Consider the following 18,329-nt stretch of genomic DNA (forward strand, 5'->3'; position numbering starts at 1 on the left):
CTGGCAGAATTTTGTCCTAATACAATATTATTAGCTTCCTGAGGTCCATAGCTGTAATAACAATTTCTATTTGTGACCTGCGAAGTCTGAATAGCATGCTGTGGCAGGTAACTCTTTTCAATTTGTTTATCAGCACTGTAGTACATGCTTCATAGACATACCGCATGTTTATTTTCTCTTTCACTAATTCTTCCCTTTAACCTTTAGTCTTTATATTTCAAATAGCAAGTTCCATATACCATGGTAGTGACCAGATGGGCCCACAGACTGGCCTTGTCACCCATTATGACTATGGTGAACTCAAGCCTCAATGTAATGCTTTTTAATACAATAGGGAAAGACTAGGTTATCAACCTTAGGTGCATTTGTGCCACACAAGCATTCCCTGATAATGGTAAGAACAGTACCAGTGGGTTTTGGGACATCTGGCCCAATTTCCACACGTACAAGCAAACCCAGTTTGCCTCAAGCAGACTCACACCAATCGTCATAAGTGTTAAAAAATGGTCATAAGTCACTTTTTCAGTGCTGTTGTAATGTTAAATGGTCACTAAATGAACTGTTGTAAGTTGAGGACTACCTGGAGTTGAAGGTCTTCACCAGAAGGCCTAGCTCAGCTTTGTCTAAGTGTGCCAGTTGAGGGTCTTTTTGATTTGAGAAGCCCTTGAAACAGTGATTCATGCCTTCTTCTCACAGTTAGACTACTGCAATGTACTCTATATGGTATTGGCTTCAGAGGTGGTATGCTGCTCGTTCGCACCAGTTCAGGTGAACCGGTAGTGGTGGCAGTGCGAGGCTCCACCTACCCACCCTGACATCATCAGGGACCTTCTGTGCATGCCCAGACATGCCACGTGCAAGAAAAGCGAGCATGGGGGCGCTCCCGCTCCTGAACATGTAGTGAAGAAAATAGAATACCATCTCTGATTGGCTTTCAAGACAATGTGGAAATTCCAGTAATCTAAAATACATAACTATTGAAAGGAAGGCAAGGTTCATCAGTGGAACTCATATATTGCAAGTGCTACATCATTTGCCAGTGGATTTTTGAGTCCAATTCAAGGTGCTGGTTTTAACCATTAAAGCCCTACAAGGCCGCATACCCAAGTACTTACAGGATTGTCTGACACTAAAAGTCAGGTGACTGTTCACCTTAGCTTTCTTGAAACAACCGATAGCCCAATAGCATCTGGATAACATTGAAATAACAGTGAAAAGCCCACTGGAATGTTTCTCTTTGAGCTATTCATAGAACTTCTTTGTTGCTGGCATTCCTCTTCTGTCGGAAAACCCACGGGAGAGTGGTGATGTCAAGCTTTAACAACAGCTCCAAAACGGCTGCTGGGTATTGTTGGGAATGATTCAGCATTATCATGAAAACCCTCCTGGGTTATTTATACTGTCCTCCCACCTTATATGCCAAGATGTCTTGCTTTTACATTTGCCAAGGGATAATTCTTCCTATTTATAATTTCTGCTTTTCTTTTGTAGTCCATTAGTAGCAATTGGATTGCATATTTCAGGGTATAATTCTTGATGCTTTCATGATGTTTTGACTCTTTAGTTGCAAAATACTTGATTATTGGCTGCCCATTGATCTGGCTCAAAGTTATCAAATTAGGAAAACTTCTCATACATTTCTTCTTTTTGATGGAAAAAAATGCAGACGTCGAAATCTAAATGTCAAATTCCAATCTCTCTCTTTCTCTCTTAACTAGAATACAAAGAGATAAGATATTTTTTTGGTTGCATGATTCTCCTTTCTTGGCATTAACAAATATCTTTTCTTTAATCACTGGAGACTAGACAAGTCAGGAGTGAGTCAGGAGCTCAAGCCGAATATTTTAGGAAGTGATTTGTCATTTTCACCCCCAGTGCTACTGACATTGAGATAATCAAGCTAGCAGATCATTTTCTGTCTCGGTATCCTTCTTTCTAACCTTTAAGGCTACAAGCCCATGCAAATCAATCAACCAGAAAAAAATAATTGAGAAAAATCCTTTGGAAATAAAGTATTGAAATTTGCATCTCATGAAAAGGGAAAACATTAAATTGAATGAACATTTTAAGCAAAATAAAATGGAATAAAATAAAGTTTAAAAGAACATAAGACATTCTGGATGATGGTTAAAAAAAAAGAGAGAGATTAAAAGTCCAGCCTTTGAAGGCAATCTCTGGGAAGAACAATAAAAATGTTCCTAAAAGCCAGACTTGTTTTTAAGTGAGAAAAATAGAAATAAATGATAAAAAGCTGATCTAATGGACTCACAAAGGTCACGTATCCTGAGCTGCATCTATTCTGAAACAGAAAGTTTATTTTGTTTTTTGCACAAAGGAATGTAGCCCAGTCTTTCCTTTGGCAGCTGGAAGACATACTACAAATTCTTCACAAATCTTGAAGCTGGAACTTTCTTTTTCTCTGCTAGACATGTCAGGCAGTTCAATGTGAAAATGAGCGCAGGAAAGAAAATTAGGATCATTTTGACTTTGTATCACCGGATGTTGTGTTCACCTTCCTGCAGATTATGCAAGGCTGTCAGAAGGGATCAAAAATTTGTAGGCATTTGAATATTTCTGCAAGGAATATGAACACTTATTTTGCTAATTGAGGGGCAATTTGCACATTGCAAGCAGTGGTTTGAATTTCTTCTCACGTCTTTAACTGAAAAGTAGCTTCAAAAACTGCATAGCCTATGTTGTTTCCCATGAATGGTGTACAGGATAAAAAGTAGTGAAAGCTAACAACCCATACTCCATAACTGAATAAATATTGAATAAACTTGTATATTCTTCATAGTGAGCAGAATTGGTTTAGATGCTTTTCAGATGTGTTGAATTACAGGTGCTATCTTCCGGTGTCAGCCATTTTAATGGGATATTTTGAAATCTTTGGTCTCCCTACTGTTGGTTCTTATGCCAAGTAATAGAAATGAACTTGAATTGCTCCCCAGATACTGCTTTTTGTAAAGTAAAACTCATGGGCAGAGTTTGCAAAAATGCTAAATTCATAACTTGGTGTAAACAAACATGTAACATGTTTATGCCCTGACAATTAAAATCAGCCAGCAGTTTCTACATCAAACCCCAGTGATGCCAGAATGACAACCTGCATGATGATACCATCATACAAATTCTGCACTTTGATTGCATCTGTCTGCCTGATACAGGTATGTCAAATCATGGCATTGGTGCGATTACATCATCATTAATGTATCATCACTTGCCTTCACCTGATTCCCACCTGTGGATGCTGGGGATTATAGTGTAAAGGGATGCCTTGGTTAATACTGCATGCTTAGAATCCAAGGGCTAGATTCTTATGACATATTAAATCAAACCCACAAATGCAAGCAAATGTACGCGTTCCAAGATAATGTTGCAGGATCCAATCTGGGTTGGTCACCAGGACCAAAGATTTAGTTTTCCAAGCTTTTGGACTCATGCTGGGGCCCATCCTCAAGTAACTTCTCTCTCACCATAATGTTCTCTATACATTCTGGCAGAGAGAAGTTCCCTGAGTATGGGCTCCAACACGAGCCTGAAACTTCGGAAAAACTAAACCTCTGGTCCCGGTGACCAAACCAGATTGGATCCTAAACCAAATCTTTTAACTTAGTCTAGCATGTGGTAGGGACCTACCCATGGTCTTTTAATGGCAGCTGAGGGGGGAGCTGAAGGGAGCATCAACAAAAAGGTCAAAAGGAAATTAAATAAATGCCATAAATGAGACTGATGGTATTTTTATGCAGCACTGAAATGCTTGTGACAGGTATTCCATTGTTGTCCAACTCTAAGAAGTGGGAAAAGTCTTGAAACAGCCTCCTGTTAACAAGAGAGGAAGAAAAGTTGGCATTCAGCTATCAAGTCAACCAGATGAAGTCATACGCTGGCATAACAGCAGCCAATGTTGACAGTTTTCAATAGCCATCTGTGAACAGCCAACTTGTTAGAAAAATATGCAAGCAGACATAATGGGCTTGTGCATTAGATTCTCCCTGATATTCAAAGAAAAGAAGCTTCCTTCCTGAATGGAAAAATAATACAAAGGACATATTCTTTAACAGACACTACTGATTTAATAAATGTTTATTTAAAAGTGAGCTTAAATAAACAATTGTTGTTGTTTAGAAAGAAGGAAAATCAGTTTTTTTTCTCTCTTTTTCTTTTGCAGCATGCAAGCACCACTAAATTAAGTGCTATAATCCAGTCAGATAAGAAGTTTTCATTTCAGTTTAAAATTTAAATTCAGCCATCTGGCATACCGAAAATATCCTTTTTCCTCCAACACTTGTTTTACTTAATATTTCATTTTCTCTAGCAGCAAAATTAAATGAAAATAAATAAAAATGAATTATGATAAAGTAGGCATAGAAATAATAGAAATCTGATCATAAAATTGGGGTTTTCCAACTATTAAAAAGTTCACACATTGTTACTATTTACTAATCGAATTGCTGAAGATTGAACAGCTGCACGAGGGTCTCTCAAGTTCAAATATTGTTGGAAGACACCTTCACCAATATATTATTATCCATGACAAAAGAGAGTATAATGGTAGGCTTCTATTGATTCTTGCAGCCAGCAATTAATCTACTAACGGGTCATCTAAAGGGGCAGGATAAAGAACAATGAAGAAGGGGGAGGGGGGAATTCTTGGGATCCGTGCCTAGCACTGATGCAAACAAACATGTACCACAATCAGTTCATTCATAACTGGATTTTTTTCCTCTTGGAGCCAACAAAAACAGCTTCTCCTCTCTTGTTCCTTTTAAATGTATGATAACCGAAGAGAATTACAAAACAACAACTTTTTAGTTGGCAGCTACAGAAGATGATCCTTTGAATATTCTTTTTTATATTTTAGAGAACCAAAGTGCATTCCACAAGCATTAAACAGCATAACTTTTGTTATACAGCTCTGTTAAATCAGCATTTTAAAATTTTCAGCTCAACACAAAGTTAGTGCTTTGTCATCAGCATGCCAATGAAGAAAAGATGGCCACAAGAAATGGTTGAACAGGAATACATGTTTTAATATTGTGGTTATTATTACAGGTAAGCTTCAACTTATGATAGTTCATTCGAAATGCACAGGTACAGTATACGTGGTACCTTGCTCAATAGTAGTAACTGTGAGAGGGATCTTGGGAGTCCTAGTGGACAACCATTTAAATATGAGCCAGCAGTGTGCAGCAGCTGCCAAAAAAGCCAACACAGTTCTAGGCTACATAAACAGAGGGATAGAATCAAGATCACGTGAAGTGTTAATACCACTTTATAATGCCTTGGTAAGGCCACACTTGGAATACTGCATTCAGTTTTGGTTGCCACAATGTAGAAAAGATGTGGAGACTCTAGAAAGAGTGCAGAGAAGAGCATCAAAAATGATTAGGGGACTGGAGACTAAAACATATGAAGAACGGTTGCAGGAACTGGGTATATCTAGTTTAATAGAAAGAAGGACTAGGGGAGACATGATAGCAGTGTTCCAATATCTCAGGGGTTGCCACAAAGAAGAGGGAGTCAAACTATTTTCCAAGGCACCTGAGGGTAGAACAAGAAGCAATGGGTGGAAACTAATCAAGGAGAGAAGCAACTTAGAACTGAGGAGAAATTTTCTGACAGTTCGAACAATTAATCAGTGGAACAACTTGCCTCCAGAGATTGTGAATGCCTCAACACTGGAAGTCTTTAAGAAGATGTTGAATAGCCATTTTTCTGAAACGGTATAGGGTTTCCTGCCTAGGCAGGGGGTTGGACTAGAAGACCTCCAAGGTCCCTTCCAACTCTGCTATTGTATTGTTTTGTATTATTTAATGACCATTCAAAGTTAAGATAACACTGAAAAAGATAACTTAGGACCTGCCTATGTCAATGGTCACCTATGACCATTGTAGCATCTCCGCAGTAACGTGATCAAAAATTGGGTGCTTGGCAACCAGTATGTATTTATGATAGTTGCAGTGTCTTGGGGTGAGGTGATCTCTATTTACATCTTCTCAGAATATTTCTAACGAATCAATGGGAAACGCTAGATTTGCTTAAAAACTACGTGAGTCGCTTAATGACTATGACAAAAAGGATTGTGAAATTCAGCATGCCTCATGTAATGACCTCATCATTTAGTAACAGGAGTTCCAGTTCCAATTGTGGTCATAAGATTGCCAATAAATGAAACCATATATATTTAGATATGCTAGCACATGAAGACTTATTATAAGATTTGTTTTAGAGTTCAATCTATCTTATATCCCTGCCTCTATAAACTGTTGGAGGGTCCTATTGGAGTGAGAGATGTAACTAGTGGTAGGATTCAGCTGGTTTGCACTGGTTCAGGCGAACCGGTTGTTAAATTACCACCACCATCACCCCCCGCTATCAAAGTGGATCCTGGGTGCTGCACTGCAATGGAGAAATGGGCAATGGAGCAGCCGGCACAAGGGAAGGAGAAGGCTGCTTTCCCTCTTTCTTCTCCCTCCTCCTCTGTATATTCTTTGTATAACCTTTGTATACTCTACTATTTTGTTGCTGGAGGTGTTTCAACAGTAGAAACAGCAGTAATAGAACAAATTCGTTGCAGAACTTTCTACAAATTTGATACTGTATAGCACATGTTGGTATCGCTACATCTATATTTAAAATAATAGCAGTTCTGCAATAGAACTTTTACTTTTATATAGGAGGTCCTAATACAATTCTGAACTTCATTATTTCAAAAAGGATTACAGGACCAAAGAGCTGTAATGTCAAGCACAAAGAATCAGGACCATACATTAAATTGCAGTCAAGAAGATTTATTGCTGTTATAGAGACTAATTTGATTTTGAACCTAATGATGGCACCAAGATTGTTGGTGGCGCAATATTGGAAGAAGGAAGAGTTGCCTACTATCCAAGAATGTTATAGAGACTAATTTGATTTTGAACCTAATGATGGCACCAAGATTGTTGGTGGCGCAATATTGGAAGAAGGAAAAGTTGCCTACTATCCAAGAATGGACGTTAAAAGTAGTAAACTTAGCAGAGATGGCCAAAATTTCAGCGTATCTGAAGGACCACTCAGATGAGAAGTACAAGCTGGACTGGAGAAGATGGATTGACTATATTCAAAACAAATACTGGACTAAAAAAATTCAGTTAGCTTATGAATGAAGGCATAAGGAATGCTACAATTTATTTAAACTTAGTTTAATAAAGGGGGAGTTAAAGCACAAGAATGGTTGCATGTTAAAATTAGTTAGCTTATGTTAGCGTATGGTTGTTAAATGTTTATACCCTGTATTTTGCTCTGGGAGGTCGGGGGGGAGGGAGAGAGGGAAGAGGGGTAGGGATGGGGGAAGAGGGAAGGGTAAGGGGGGTAATAATTGTAAAACTTATTAAAAAATTTAAATAAAAAAAATAAGAAAAATAAGAAGATTTATTGCTGAAGCCTACACACAAAAATCTAGTCAACTAATGTTTAATGTTAAATTGGCAATAGATAAGTGTCAATGGAATTCAAGAGCGGTTGGACTTAAAGCGTTTGTGGAACATAATGACTCGGCTGCTGACCATCTTAACTCTGCCCCTTGTCTCTGTCCTACATTGAAGAACAATCTAAGATTTTAGAGAACTGTTACCAAAACAGATTATAGTCACTCAATCAGGCCATGGCCTTTCTCCATAAGGTGATAGTAACATTCATGAATTCTTGTTTATTAGTGAAGATCAACTTGATTGATGGAGGGGTGGCAGAGAATTCACATTCTGGCTGAAAATCTAAATCTAAATCAAACATGGTTTGACAAAAATACATTTCTTACAAAAACATAAAATGACAAATAACATTAATGATCACCAACCCCTGGTAGTAAGCAATGCTAAAAGAAGAATCAGCACTCTGTAACTGCCTTTCCCAATCTGGTGTATTTGTGATGCAATGGATATCCCACAACTAGAGAGCGGCAGACTGAGAAAATGAATCTGCTACATCAGTAATTTATTACTGGTAATTTATTAAGCCTTTCTAGTTCAGCACTGTCTATGCTGATGATGGTGACTCTCCGTGATCCCCACCCCCACCCCTACGGCCAAATATTTTCTGGAGACGCTATTAATTGAAAAAAACACGATTCTATTAAAAGCTACCATTTCTTCTCCAACCATAGAGCTATTTTTAAATTAGTTCACAATTCTAACTGCAGAGGATATTTAAAGACAAATGCAATCCTACATTCCTTCCATTCCTACATTATATGTAAAATTGGTTTAAGGGAGCCATTGATTGTTTCAAAAATACATGCTGAACTTAAATTACCTCATCTGAAGTTTAATGGTCTACTTGCAATTGTTTCCTATTATGTTGGTGCATCACAGGAGAATGCATTCCAGAATTCTAAACCCACTTTTTACCATTCAGCACAGGGCTGCCCACATTACTGAAGCAGAAGGTGAAGAAAAGGAGGCAAGTAAAGAGGAAAGGAAAAAAGAAAGTGTGGAAGGAAGGAAGGAAGGAAGGGGGGAGGGAGGGAGGGAGGGAAGGAAGGAAGTCTTCTGAAGCTCCTTCCTCATTTTCCCCACAAGGAAATTTGATGGGGAAACCAGCAGGAAGTCAGAGGTTGCTCTTGCTCCCACTACCTTTTTGGCCATCCACTGTTATTCTGTTTCTATTTAGGCAAGGAAATAAATCCGAAATGATGATCCAATGGGACACAGGTCGTCTGCTATTGTCTCTGAAATTGCTCTCCTCTCTTTATGGAGCAGCTCTAGTTGAGCACATCTCTGAAGACTATAAAAATATTTAATCGGCACCCAAGAGAAAAGACTTTTTTTCATACAGATCAAATCATGTCCTTATGGAGTCTTTGCAACAAGTTAGAATCTGTTTTCAACCTATCTGATCTTAGGATATCAACGGTATCTAGGAGCCAAGTTGATTTATTTCTGGCTCAGCTGCATTACATCTAAAATAGCAACAAAGCTTGTCTTTTTGGTTGAACTGTTATAGCTCTGCCAAAATAGTGAACTGTCAGTTCTCTCATTGGTGGGAAACTCTTGCCTGATTTCCACATGAAATTCCAGCTACTGAAACACGGTTGTCAGCATTTCAAGGTTGATAGAAGTGAAGATAATGAATTGGCTTCAACCTACTTTTGAAAGACTGGAAGGTACAAGGTGGTATGAAAGTGCCAGAAATTTTTAGACATTATTTATCATATTTTATACTACATTATTATACATCTAGATCTTGGGGAGGACTTTTCTCAAAATCCTTATTCCATCTATAAATCAGGTCACTCATTTTTGTATAATTTTACTTTGCTTCCCCTGAAGCTACAATTAATAAGAGTCCCCTCCACCCCCAAAGGATATTGGTGATAAACAAGTGGAGAATTATCAGTCATAAAAAAATGTGCTGAATTTGACTTTTAACTCCTTGGGACCAAAGACCACCTTCTCTAAGAGGTTTTGACCTGTCATATACAAGTAGTCCTTGACCTATGATCACAATTGAGCCCCAAATTTCTGTTGCTAAGTGAGATATTTGTTAAGTGAATTTGCCCCATTTTACAACCTTTCTTGCTTAGCTTGTTAAGTGAATCACTGCAGTTGTTAAGTTAGTAACCTGGTTGTTAAATGAATCTGGCTTCCCCATTGACTTTACTCATCAGATGGTCTCAGCAGCTAATCACATGACCTTGGGACATTGCAACCATCATAAATATGAACTAGCTGCTAAGCATCCAAATTTTGATCATGTGACCACGGAGATGCTGCAAGTGTTGTAAGTGTGAAAAATGACCGTAAGTCACAACAGGGCGGTCACTAAATGAACTGTTGTAAATTGAGGACAACCTGTATAGGGGTTTTAAGAGAATCTGTTAGCAGTTTCTTACTTTTTGTAGTAAATGGATAGAAGCTCAGAGGATATTTATTTTCAAATTAATGAATTCCTTCCCCGTGGAGTGCCTTTGTCCATCAGCAACCCCTTGCAAATGTAGCAGTTGAAATGCAGATGTTGAAGGAGATGGTACAGATTCCATGATAGTGTCAAAGACTTGTAGGGCCACCCAGAGATTTCTGAGACTTCATAAAAATAATGTTATCAGTCGTCCTTGCCTTCATGTGTCACACTTTAGCCAGTCATGTGTTGGGTCATGGCCATAGCAGAGGATCTGAATAAATGTGACATCTAATATTCATTTTGCATAATATTTTTCTGTCTAACTTTGGATTTTGTTGCTAAATAAAGGAATGATGTAGTACATATACATTAAACATAATTACCATATGTGTACTTCTATAAGGGCAAATGCCATCTTAGTATCAACTGACATGATCTAGATTTCATAGTTTTAGCAGATGGGATCTATTTTAGCAAACCAGCTGCCTTATTCTTTGTTAGTGCTTTGACAGGCTCAAGCTATAAAAGAGAATGAGATATCTTTATTCATTTACTTCTCTGGCATTTTGCTTTTTTACTTCAAAACCTCATGAGCTGTTTTAGTTTGAGAGAAAGAATCTTTATGATTGAATTGAGATTTGGATTTAGGATGCCAGAGTTGAAGTCTGATATTCTAAACTTTTGAACAAGAATGAGAATGTCTCTAGCATTTTAGTAATGCATTAACTGTCTACAGAAATGGCATATGAAAGATGTGGCATCTGTTTTAGAAATAATACCCCCATTAGAAGTATCTAGCAGTTTGAAATATAGGCAGCCAGGCAGCAGGCAAGAGCCGTGGTGGCACAATGGTTAGAATACAGTATTGCAGACAAACTCTGTCCCCAATAGGAGTTTGATTTTGACCCACTCAAGGTTGACTCAGCCTTCCACCCTTCCGAGGTCCAGGATGGCCCAGTTTTGAACAGCTTAACAGCCTGGTAGTGGGTTGTGGACCAGGGGTCGTGGACCCCTACCCGAAAGTATCATAGAACTAAACCATATAGCTGTCATACAGGTCAAAACTACCATTTTGAATTAGATTTGCTGCAGTGATTACAGAATAGAGATTAAGTACATAGCCTTCACTTTCTAGCAACCTGGTTATGATGCTTTGGACTAACTGTAGCTTCCAGATTGTTTTCATAGGCAACACCATATCAATGCATCATAATAATCTAAGCGAGTAGTGATAAGGGCATAGGTTGCTGTCAGGAAAGCCTTTCTGTCCAAATAGGGCTACAACTAGTGCATCAACCTCAGCTGGTCCAAGTACCTCTGTCTCATAACTTCCTCCTGCTGTTCCAGCAGAAACTCTTTTTCCAAGAGAACCTCTAAAGTAAGGGCTTCTCCACCAGGTAAGCCCAGTGATAATATTCAATTTTTTTTACTACCCATTCTGTGGGTGTGGCTTGGTGGGTGTGGCAGGGGAAGGATACTGGAAAAAATCTCCATTCCCTCCCCAATCCTGGGGGAAGGATATTGCAAAATCTCCATTCCCAGCCAGTGGTGGTATTTGCCAGTTCTCCAAACTACTCAAAATTTCCACCACCGGTTCTCCAGAACCCATCACAACCTGGTGAATTTCACCCCTGGGTGAACCCCTTTTCATAGCACATACTAGGACTGTTTATGGACAAACAGCTCTATGTTGCTAGGATTTAATTTGAGTTTGTTAATCTATCCAGACATTAGGTGAAGACTTCCACAGCATTCCAGCTCAATTATAGGTGACAATGTACTGTTTACCTTGTGAATTGCTTCATCCACTGAGATCTTGCCTTGATAACATAATTTTTTCCATTTCCTAGATATATTATCTAAATTAGGGAGTAACATTTCCCTGAAATGATGAGGTGGGGAAAGCTAAGTGGCAGCTCCCCACAGCAGAGGAGGTATTGTCCACTCTCCAGTGTGGCTTTCCAGATAATGTGGATGACAGTATCTTCCTGTTTAGTCCTCAAAAGTTTCTGCATTAATATTGTCAGGTGTCTTTGCTGGGGAAGTGCCACTCTCCTTATTGTTCTATGAAGTCGTTTGTCTCTCTGTACCTTCCTGTTTCTGAGGAAATACTTGACATTTGAAGTTTTGCCTGTATCATTCAAAATAACTTCAGTACCATATCCTTGATGAGGCATTTATCTAATCCTGTATATCTAAAAAAAATAAGCTGCTGGAGGGATGTTCTTCCACTATGAAAGGATATATTATATGTTTATGTTGCACTGTGCATATTTCATTTTTATATATAGAATTTCAATTCACTATGATGACATTTCCCAGTGAATGGCAAAGAAAGCAATCTTTTTTTTTGGCAGTAATCTTTTCATTTCCCCCAATTTAACTACTCTCTGGGTAAAACAAAATAGCATTTACTTCAATTGTTTTATTAAAGTCTCAAAAGCTGATTCATCAAGAGTTGATGTTGATAAGTAAAATGGCTGATAAATGGCCAAGTTCAATTAGAACCCCATAAATCCATTCTTTTATTCATTCCTATGTGCTGAATTTTAAATTATAAGCTTCTTGCAGCAATCATGTGGCCTTTGTTCTCTGTAAAGCATTACGCACACTGATAGCAATAAATAATTAAGAATGGTAATCTGAATTGTTCAAATTCTTTCTTTAATGACATCCGAAAACAGGAATAAAAATTTAAATCTTAATATTCATGTAAAATCTATGGTCTTAATTTCAGGTTGAAAACAATAGGGATGGATATAAGCAAAGCACATGGCAAAGAAAACTCATACAAATTTACCACTGTTCACACATGAAACAATATATGTACCAGCATATTTTAAAAATTTATCAGGATGTATAATTTATTAACAAGGATCGGCTGATGCTGGGCTAATAAAAGAACCTGAATTGAAAAATCAATATCAGTTCTAGAAGAGAAAGCAGCTAATATACGTTAAACAAAGATAGATAGACAGACAGACAAATAGGCAGACAGTTCTTGAAAGGAAACCTGATTTAAAAAATGGCCTTTTCTGGTTTATATGAAATTTTTCAGTCATAAAATAGACTAGAGAGAAAGAGACACACAGACAGAGAGACAGCCCAAACCATCTCTGCATTGGAAGCAAAATGATTGCTCTGACTTGTATTTCTAAATAAAAAGGTACAGCATGCTGTTTAGCTTCCTGGAAAAAAATAAAGAAACTAAAATAAAATGTTGTATTCAATGAACTTTGTTGGATGATCCAGCACTTTAGTTTTTGAAGAAAAACAGAACATCTCTCTCTCCCTCCCTTCCTCTCCATATTATTACATAATAAATTCCATTATAGATATGGAGACTATATTTTCCTTAGAAAAAATAAAGGACCAATCTGAAAAAAGGGGAAAATTGCTGTTTATAGCTTTCTTTACAAAGGAAAATTCAAGAGAAAAACCAAGAAAATACATTGAATACATCTGAAAGATAGCTTTCTGAAATAAAGAATTGTCTTTTTTAATAAGAACATGTAGTCACTATAATTATAGACCATGTAGGTAGGAGGTCCAAAGGAGTCTGATTTTTTTCTGTCTGATTGAATTCAAGTGCTGTAGATTTTCATGGATATCCACCTTGTATCCACCACCACCCTGTCCCATCCATGTACACTGCAAATGCAGCAGACATTTCTCGCAACTGAGGACAGAGCAGTAACCCAGGACAGAGGTCAACTGTAAGAGTCCAAGGACCTCAAAGCTGTCTTTGGTTGCTGTGATAATTCAGCCTTTAGCCAAGCAGCCAAAGCAACCTTCCAGCTAGCCTTCACCCCAGATATTGCATTGCATTTAGACTTAGCCAATAATAAAGTAAGTAAACAGGCAAACCAGTTCAACAATCCAGGCTGCATGGGAGTTGTTGGACTCCGGCGGGAGACTTAACTAATAAAACCTTTACAAGCTGAAAAAAAAATGGGGAAATTTCCTCAGCCGTACAGAAGCCAGCATTAGAACTGCAGCTATCAAGATGCTTTCTACTTTTTGTAGTAATGTGGATGTGGGAAAGGGAGGGCAGGGCAGGGCGTATGTGTGAGAAAGGAAACTTGGCTCCTACAAAGATATTCTTAAATTAGTTTCCATTTAAAGAGAAGATTAGCACACACAAATTACAGAGATTTAAAAGAAAATGTAAGCCTGCTTTACTCAGTTACTCCCCCACCTTCAAAACCCAGGGTCAGACATACCATTAAAGCTGTTATTTCTGGTGGCAAACTCACTGCCTCTTCTATCTTTATGACAAGTTATTTCCTTACTAGTGATCTATTGTGCCTTCTAGCATCAATCCACCATTACTGGGCTGGTATGATAATGAGGCCTGGCTCTTCGGGTAGCCTTCAACTCACAATGGCAATTGGGACCAGAGTTTCCATTGCTAAACCATGTAGTCATAACATGTGATCACATCACTTAGTGACAGCAATGCTGCAATCGTGGTTATTAATTGAATCCCATTATGGTAATCCCTATAGTCCTGATTGCCATTGCTAACTTAATCTCATGGTTGTTAGATGAGGCAACTTCCAGCCAGCTTATCATAACCAGGTTAATGTGGGCATATCTTGGAGGGTGTATGAGGGTGTGTAGGATGTGCAGAAAGGGTCAAGGAGGGTGTGCAAGGAAGTGTGAAGGAGGTGCAGCGAGATTTAGGGAACGTCCTCAGGGGTACGCAGAGATGTAAGGGAAGAAGCGAGAGGATGCGGGGCATACAATGGTGTGACGGTACTCAAGGGTGCGAGGGGGGCATGATAAGGGTCCAATAGGGTACATGGGAAAGTCCCCAGTGACTTTCAACCCTCCCTGCCAGTTTCCCCACTGACTTTCTGGGGAAGCTAGCAGAGAAGGTCCCGAATGGCAATCATGTGATCATGGGGTATGGCAACTGATCGTAAATGTGTTAATTACGAGCGTTCAGATCATGATTATGTCAGGTTGTTGGGACATTCAGAACTCCAAGTACAGGTCATAACATAATTCACTCAGCACCATTGCAACTTCAAACAGTTGCTGAATGTCCGTAAGTCAAAGACTATGTGTATCGCCTTACTGATGGCTGAGTGAGCCTATATAGATGCTATAAATCTTTAATGAGGAAGAGTAGCTGCTTGCTTCTTGCTTTTCTGGCCTGGCTGCCAGAAAGTGCTGGCTGAACAGCCATCGTATTCCAGAGGGCACAGTGCAGCAGCATGAATTGCTCTGCTTTTAAGGTGCACTGGTGCTCTCACTGCTGCGTTGCATCAATTATTTTGGGTGAGAAACAAGCAGCATGAAAGCTGTGACGGTTGAGCAACTTTGAGGGCTTGAAGGATAGATCAAAGTGTGCCGTGTGGTTCATGTCCTTACTTAGAGCCAGACTAAGACAGTTTCCCTTCCCTCCCAAAACCAAGGTGGATATAAGTCAAATCGGTTTTGATATGTCAGACTAGTGTCTCTTTGAACCTTGGCAATTTTAAGATGTGTGGCCTTCATGGTCAGTTGAGGCATTTTAAGAATGCTGCCTCAGATAAAAGATTCCACTAACAATTCCTGAGCAATAATATATTCACTATTGCAAATTGCTTCCTTTTCACAATCTTCTATAAATCACTTGAAACCATCAATATTCTTTATACATTCAACTGGGCTTCTTTTCATATAGATACATTTGGAATATCACTTCAAAATTGTCTTTTTGTTTTGATTTGTGCTGATTTTCTCAGGCCATCTGCAATGGAAGATTCCAGAACTGCCTCTATTTCTCCTCTTCCCTGATTCTGTAGCTGCGAAATTGTTCAGCATCTTGCCTTACTTGCAATTAGAGGAGAAGCTGCTTCCTGTGGCTTAAGCCCACAAATCATGTCCCAAAGTTTGGGTAGAAGAAAGAAAGAAATTCTTTGACAGAAAAAAGACAGAAAAAACAAAAGGAGAAGGCAAGTAATAGAAGCATATTATATAATGAAAAGAAAATCTTTCACCCTAATAAAACACTATTAACCCTTGACCACGTGGTATAACATTCATCAATATTTCCATTTGTTATCAATAGCTCATAAACAAAAAGTGAACATTTATCCATGATCGAAGAAGATAAATTTGAGGTTGCATTTTTAAAATGAAACAGCCTCCTTAGAATGCAATGGCAGAGTTTAAGTGAAGTCACTGAGGCCTTCTTTTTAGCTTGCTGAAAAAGGTGGGAGCCAAGGCCAAGCGAGCCTTTAGCCAGTTGTAACAGGTCCACCCTTGCACCTATTCCTGGACCAGGAGGTGCTGAAAACAGTGACTCATGCCTTTGTCATCTCTCAGTTGATTATTGCGGTTTATCCTATGTTGGACTGCCCTTAGCACAAGTGTAGCTGTTTGCTTGCTGATTGGTGTTAGCCAGCTCAGCAACATACCTATTGTGTGAGATACACTGGTTGTCCCTAGGGCTCACTAACTGAATTCAAGGTGCTGATTGTCACCTACAGAACACTAAAAAGGCTTAGGCTCTTGTTATTTTTTAAACTATTATTTTCCAAATAAAATCTGCCTGGAGCAGCTTGTTTTCTGAGGTCAGGCTATGTCAGCCCACTAGATACAGAAAGACCAGGAAATCAACTGCAAAGGAAAGCTAAGACTATTTTTATCGAGAATGGCTGTAATAAAATCTTGAGAGCCTCACTGTACTGCACCTCCTCATTCTTATTATACCTTAGTGAATGAGGAGGGAGTTTGTCTGACCTGCTTCCAAATGTTACTAGGAAGTTCTAGGCAATAGAGACTGTATATCTCCATCAAGGTCATCTTTCTTACTCTCCTCAGGCTAGCCACTACCCTTTTATCCTTTAGGAAGCAGTCAAAACTACGTCTTCCCCTAGGCATTTGGAAGATTTTAATGGAAGGCAGCAACAGACTTTGAAGGGTTTAATATTTTATGATTTTATGGATGTAGTAAAAGCACTGCAACCCTGTACACATTTTCCTAGGAGCAATATTAAATTCAATGCAAAATCCTATTAATGATTATCTTTTCTTTCCACTACGGGGGTGTTATATAAGTATCTTGTGTGTTCCTTCTAAAATATTATTTTAAATTGACTCCCATCAATGGGCAACATTCTGAACTTAGGAAATCAGTTGTAAAGGGGAGTTTTTCTTTGTATTAGCGCTGTATTTTTCACTTCCACATTCTTGCTTTGCAAAGATTTTGCCAAGACAAGCCCAAATGTATCTCATGAGAAATGCTATGTTTGAATGCTTTTCTTGTTTCCAAGATTACAGTGCCTTGTATATAAACCAGTAGCACAAGCCAAGGAGACTCCCACACAGTTGCTTCACAAGCTGTAATTCTGTAATCATATATGCAGGGACCATTCTTGCTATGTGTATGCAAAGCTGTAACACTGCCATGCATTTTTACAAAATGACAGAAAGCATTTGAAAATATTACCGCATTTTTCGGAGTATAACACACACCTTTTTCCCCCAGAAAAGAGGGTGAAAATTTGGGTGCGTCTTATACATTGAATACAGCATTTTTGGTCTCCCGAAACCCTGCCCCCTTCACAAAAATGGACGTGCAGAGAGTTTGGGAGGCCTGCAAAGGGCTCCTGGGGGCTGGGGAGGGCAAAAACAAGCAAAAACCGGGCCGTTTTTTGCTCGTTTATGCCCCCCCTCCAGCCCTCAGGAGCACTTTGGAGGCCTCTCAAACTCTCTGCATGTTCCATTTTTCACAAAAAATGAGGTGTGCAGAGAGTTTGGGAGTTCTGCAGAGTGCAAATTTTTTTTATTTACCTTCTCAAAATCTTGGTGCGTCTTATACTCTGAAAAATATGGTAAGTTTATTTGCCATGTATGTATGAATGTATTGTATACACAACCCCTGGTATGCCCAAATATGGGAGGGAGCATATTGCTTCCCTTTTCTGTCTTTCGGCTCACCCTAGGAGCCATCCAGGCAGAAAGCCATTTTTTTAAATGTTGCCTTTGTTACATTTGTGCTGATAAATAAATAAAGGGAGACTAGTATAAATCTATTTCAAGATATTTAGCTCTCATCAGCTAGCCATACCCTTACTGGGAATTGAACTTGGGCTGTATTACATATCAGGCAGATGTGTTAGCCACTAAGCCACAGGCTCTCCTCCTTTATCAGCTAAGCCAGGGAAATAAGTATGTATTGTGTCACAACCCCTGGTATGCCCAAATATGGGAGGGAGCATACTGCTTCCCTTTTCTGTCTTTCGGCTCACCGCAGGAGCCATCCAGGCAGAAAGCCATTTTTTAATGTTGCCTTTTTTAGCTGACAAACGAGGCGAGCCTGTGGCTTAGTGCCTAACACATTTTCCTAATATGTAATACATCCCAGGTTCAATTCCCAGTAAGGGTATGGCTGAAACGTTGCCAAGACAATCTCAATCTTACACGGGAAAAGGCCCAAATACAACAAGACC

The sequence above is a fragment of the Natrix helvetica genome (genome assembly GCF_964273705.1).
Source record: "Natrix helvetica genome assembly, chromosome: 2".
In the NCBI taxonomy this organism is placed as follows: Eukaryota; Metazoa; Chordata; class Lepidosauria; order Squamata; family Natricidae; genus Natrix; species Natrix helvetica.